This window comes from Mustelus asterias, unplaced genomic scaffold (genome assembly GCF_964213995.1).
Source record: "Mustelus asterias unplaced genomic scaffold, sMusAst1.hap1.1 HAP1_SCAFFOLD_2382, whole genome shotgun sequence".
NCBI lineage: Eukaryota > Metazoa > Chordata > Chondrichthyes > Carcharhiniformes > Triakidae > Mustelus > Mustelus asterias.
Window position 1 is genome coordinate 44,694 of NW_027592327.1, and position 6,189 is coordinate 50,882.

The following is a 6,189-nucleotide window of genomic DNA, read 5'->3' on the forward strand; positions in this document are numbered from 1 at the left end:
TCTTAAATGTTGCTAATGTGTCTGCCTCAACCACCCTACTTGGTAGTGCATTCCAGGCCCCCACCACCCTCTGCATAAAAAAACTTCCCCCACACATCTCTACTGAACCTGTCCCCCTTACCTTGAACTTGTAGCTAATACCCTCCATACCAGGCAACATCCTGGTAAACCTTTTCTGTATTCCCTCCAAAGCCTCCACATCCTTCTGGTAGTGTGACGTCCAGAATTGGACACGGTATTCCAAATGTGGCCTTACCAATGTTTTATGTAGCATAATTTGCCAACTTTTATATTCAATGCCCTGGCCGATGAAGGCAAGCATGCTATATGCTTTCTTCACCACCTTTTCCACTTGTACTGCCAGTTTTAAGGATCTGTGGGCCTGTACTCCCAGATCTGTGCGTCTATGCTCCTGATGGTTCTGCCATTTATTTTGTAGCTCCCACCTGAATTGGATCTACCAAAATGCATCACCTCGCATTTGTCCGGATTAAATTCCATCTGCCATTTCTCCGTCCAATTTTCCAGCCCATCTTTATCCTGCTGTATTCTCTGACATCCCTTTCATCACTTTACGCAACTCCAGCAATCCTAGTATCATCCACAAGCTTGCTAATCAGACCAGCTATGTTTTCATCCAAGTCATTTATATATATTACAAACAAAAGAGGTCCCAGCACTGATCCTTGTGCAATACTAGTTACAGACCTCCATTCAGAAAAACACCATTTCACTGCTACCCTCTGTCTACTATGGCCAAGCCAGTTCTGACAAAGGGTCATCTGGATTTGAAACATCAGCTCTTTTCTCTCCTTACAGATGCTGCCAGATCTGCTGAGATTTTCCAGCATTTTTCTCTTTTGGGATCAACATTAATAACCTCAGGGTACATGGCCCTTCCCTCATCAATCATTTTTGTCACCTCCTAAAAAAACTCAATCAAATTAGTGAAACATGACCTCCCTCATACAAAACCACGCTGTCTGATTCTAATAAAACCATTCAGTTCCAAATGTATTTAGATCATATCCCTAAGAATCTTCTCCAACAATTTCACTGACGTCAAGCTCACTGGCCTATAATTACCCGGGGTATCCTTGCTACCCTTCTTAAATAATAGGACAACATTGGCTATCCTCCAATCCTCTGGGATCTCACCTGTGGCCAACAAGGAAAAAAAGATTTCTGTTAGAGGCCCAGCAATTTCCTCTCTTGTCTCCCTCAGTAATGTGGGATCGATGCCATTTGGCCCTGGGGATTTGTCTACCTTAATGCTTTTTAATACACTGAACACTTCCTCCCTCGCAATGATGACTTGCTCTAGAGGGTTTACATTACCCCTCCAATACACCATCAAACAATGTGTCTCTCTCCTTTGTGAATACCGAGTACTCATTAAGGATCTCACCCACTTCCTTTGGTTCTACACATAACTTCCCTCCTTTCTCCTTGAGTGGACCAACTCTTTCTCTAGCTACCTTCTTGTTCGTAATATATGTATAAAATGCCTTGGGATTCTCCTTAATCCTGCCTGCCAAGGACATTTTTGCCCTAACTCCCTTTTTGAGTTCTTTCCTACTTTCCCTGTATTCTTTGTATTCTTCAAGTGTTTCATCTGTTTTTAGTTGCCTAGAACTTATGTATGCATCCTTCTTCTTTTTGACTAGATTTGCAATTTCACCAGTCATCCAGTTCCTGAATCCTGCCTTTCCTGTTCTTCCTTTTCACAGGCACATGCCTGACTTGCATTCTGGTCAACTACTCAGAGAGTGGTTGGGGTGTGGAATGGACTGCCTGCTATGATAGTGGAGTCAGACACTTTAGGAACTTTCAAGCAGTTATTGGATAGACACATGGAGCACACCAGAATAATAGGGAGTGGGATAGCTTGATCTTGGTTTCAGACAAAGTTCGGCACAACATCGAGAGCCGAAGGGTCTGTACTGTGCTGTACTGTTCTATGTTCTATGCTCCCCCCTCTAGTTGTACTATCTACACATTGATCAAAAAAAACCTTCCTGGACACACTTAACAAATTCCTCACCATCCGGCCCCCTAGCCCTAAGGGATTTGCAGTCAACATGAGGAAAATTAAAGTCTCCCACTACAACAACCTTATTATTTCTACATCTGTCCAGAATCTGCTTACATATCCACTCTTCAAATTCCCGTGGCCTGTTGGGAGGCCTGTAGTATGCCCCCATCATAGTGACTACCCCTTTCCTGTTTCTGAGCTCTACCCTTATGATTCCCACAGCTACCTTGGCAACATTTCCTCACACTGCGCTTCCTGTAAGACTTGATTCCATTTTCCCAATTTCTCCATCAGTTGCATCTCGCCCAATAATGCAAGCTTCCATAAGAGCGCTTCTGATATATCTTCCTTTTTCCTTATGAAGATTCCACTCTGGCATGGTTGAGAAGTCATGATGTGGAGATGCCGGCGTTGGACTGGGGTGAACTTGTCTCCAGACAGGACAGCCCGCAAGTCCAGGAGGCAAGCTGTGGGGGTTACTGATAATATGACATAAATCCAAACATAAATACATGGTTGAGAAGGCCTTTGATTTCCAGCCTTTCTGCTTGTACCTGTTCTGTTCCCCACTAGAGCCACACTAAGATTCCCCTTCTCCTAGGGGGATAAGATGTACCAGTTTAGCCAGGACTGGGTTTCCCACTGACTGAGCATTCTGGTGTTTTCTGGAAAATGCTCAGCTCTGCTGAGGTCTCTTTCTCTCTTCCACATCCCTCACAATGCATTTACTACAGGTGGTTCTTCTTTCAGTGCCCTGATTGGCCATTCTTTCAGAATACTGATTAGCCAATCATGGATTCTATGTAGAAGGCCAGTGGGGGAGAGCAAAAGATGAGTTCATAGTATAAAAGTATATAGGAGATGCAATTCAAAAATCAGAATACTGCGGATGCTGGAAATGTTGATTTGATTTATTATTGTCACATGTATTAGCATACAGTGAAAAATATTGTTTCTTGCGCGCTATACAAAGCATACCATTCATAGAGAAGGAAACGAGAGAGTGCAGAATGTAGTGTTACAGTCATAGCTAGGGTAGAGAGAAAGATCAACTTAATGCAAGGTAGGTCCATTCAAAAGTCTGACGGCAGCAGGAAAGAAGCTGCTCTTGAGTCGGTTGGTACTTGACCTCACACTTTTGTATCTTTTTCCTAATGGAAGAAGATGGAAGAGAGAATGTCCAGGGTGCATGGGGTAAGCATAGGAGAGTAAAAGATAGAATTTGAAGGTATGCTGGACAAATCTTGCAAGAAGTCGCCTCGCTCCGGTGCCATCTTGATCTTCAATCTGAAATAAAAATGGAAAAATGCTGTAAATATTCAGCTGGTCTGGCAGCATCTGTGCAGAGATAAACAAAGTTAATGTTTTAGGTCTGTGACCTTTCATCAGAACTGGGGAAAGTTACAGATGGAATAGATTTTGAGCATTGGGTGGGTGGGACAAGGACAAAAGGAAGGCCTGTGATATGGTGGAAGACAGGCAGGAGAGGGTCAAAGGGAACAGTGATGGGCAAGAAAAGAAAGATTGTGCCTAGAGCAGGTGTGCTGTTGACCGCAAACAAAAATAAGAGAAAAACAGAAACATGCAAAGAAGAGGAAACAAAGTGGGCAGTGATTATGGTCTGAAATTGTTGATCTCAATGTTGTATCAGCCCTGTTACCTACACCTTGCTACAAGGCCCCATATACTCCTTCCAGGTTAAACTGTGATTTACTTTACTTCTTTCAATTTAGTACATTGCATTTGCTGTTCACGCTAGACTTTACATTGAGGATACCAAATACAAATTGTGTGGCTGCTTTGCAGAACACTTCCATTCAATCTGTAAGAATGACATTGAGCTTCCAGTCGCCTGCCATTGGAATTCCCCATCTTGCGCCTGACCTATTTGTCCTTGGCCTGCTCCAGTGTTGCATTGAAGATCAATATAAACAGGAGGGGCAGCACATCAACCTTTTGAATGGGCACTTTACGGTATTCTGGGCTCAACATTGAGTTCAACAAATGTTTGATTGTAACATCTGTCCTGATTTTGCCTCCTTTTTCTTTGCTGGTTTGGTCTTTTCTCTCTTTTTTACCGTGCTTTTTATTTTCAGACAGCAATATACTTTATTCTGTCATTCATTCTATACACTCATTTGTTTCTTTACTTGTCCCATTATCACTTCCTTTGGCCTTGCACCATCAACTTTACTGTCATTTAATCAATCAATCTCTCTTGCCTTTCATTCTATCACAGACCTTTCTTCTCCATCCTCCCTCCTTTCACTTACCCTGTTACAGTTCTATCTTTCCCCAGTTATGATGAAAAGTCATTGATCTGAAATCCTAACTTTGTTTCCCTCGTCACAGATTTTGCCAGACTTTTTGAGTAATTCAAGCATTTTCTGTTTTTATTTCAGATTTTCAACATTTGCTGGATTCTTTTATCTTCTTCACCCTCATTGCTTTTCATTTCCTTTCTCATGTTTGGTCATGTATTTACCAAGCCTTGCATTCAGTTACATTTCCCTCAGCAACTATCTCCTCCAGGCTTATTCCATGTAGATTCCAGGTGACATTCCACCTTTCATACTTCAGATCCATCCACAATTATAGATATCTCCTTGATATTCACATTCTTTGAATTGCTGTTCTTACCATATTGCAAGGTCACAGGGACATACACTGCCACATGCACATTCATGACCTCTCATTCAGCAACTCTAACTGACCCTATCCCAAAACTGTCCTGTGCCACAATTTCACTTCATCCTTTGTCACATTTGGTACTTTAACAAAAAATACTTTTTCCTCTTTGTTTCAGGTGTGAAAAATTGCAAGCTTCAACAACTCTCCACTCTATCTAATAATTTTATACACCTCATACCATATACTATAGGCTCCCAAATAGTCTGCGGGAAATTGAGGAGCAAATATGTAAGGAAATTACAGATAGCGCCAAGAAAATAGGGAGGTAATAGTAGGAGATTTTAACTTTCCCAGCATTGACTGGGACAGACATAGTATTAGAGGGTTGGATGGAGAGAAATTTGTTGAGTGTATTCAGGAGGAATTTCTCATTCCGTATGTGGATGGCCCAACTAGAGAGGGGGCAAAACTTGACCTCCTCTTGGGAAATAAGGAAGGGCAGGTTACAGAAGTGTTAGTGAGGGATCACTTTGGGACCAGTGACCATAATTCTATTAGTTTTAAGATAGCTATGGAGAATGATAGGTCTGGCCCAAAAGTTAGAATTCTAAATTGGGGCAAGGCCAATTTTGATGGTATCAGGCAGGAACTTTCAAAAGTTAATTGGGGGAGTCTGTGGGAAGACAAAGGGACCTCTGGTAAGTGGGAGGCTTTCAAAAGTGTGCTAACCAGGGTTCAGGGTAAGCACATTCCTCTTAGAGTGAAAGGCAAGGCTGTCAGAAGTAGGGAACCCTGGATGACTCGGAATATTGAGGCCCTGGTCAAGAAGAAGAAGGAGGCACATGACATTCATAGGCAGCTAGAATCAAATGAATCCCTTGAAGAGTATAGGGGGTGTAGGAGTAGAGTTAAGAGAGAAATCAGGAGGGCAAAAAGGGGACACGAGACTGTTTTGGCAGATAAGGCAAAGGAGAATCCAAAGAGCTTCTACAAATGCATAAAAGGCAAAAGAGTAACAAGGTAGAGAGTAGGGCATCTTAAGGATCAACTAGGTCATCTATGTGTGGATCCGCAAGAGATGGGTGAGATCCTAAATGAATATTTCTTATCATTATTTACTGTTGAGAAAAGCATGGATGTTAGGGAACTTGGGGAAATAAATAGTGATGTCTTGAGGAGTGTACATATTACAGAGGAAGAGGTGCTGGAAGTCTTAAAGTGCATCAAGGTCCCCAGGATCTGATGAAGTGTATCCCAGGACATTGTGGGATGCTAGGAAGGAAATTGCGGGTCCCCTAGCAGAGATATTTGAATCATCGATAGTTACGGGTGAGGTGCCTGAAGATTGGAGGGTGGCAAATGTTGTGCCTTTGTTTAAAAAGGGCTGCAGGGAAACGCCTGGGAACTACAGGCCAGCGAGCCTCACATCTGTGGTGGGTAAGTTGTCGGAAGGTACTTTGAGAGACAGGATCTACAGGCATTTAGAGACGCAAAGACTGATTAGGGACAGTCAGCATGGCTTT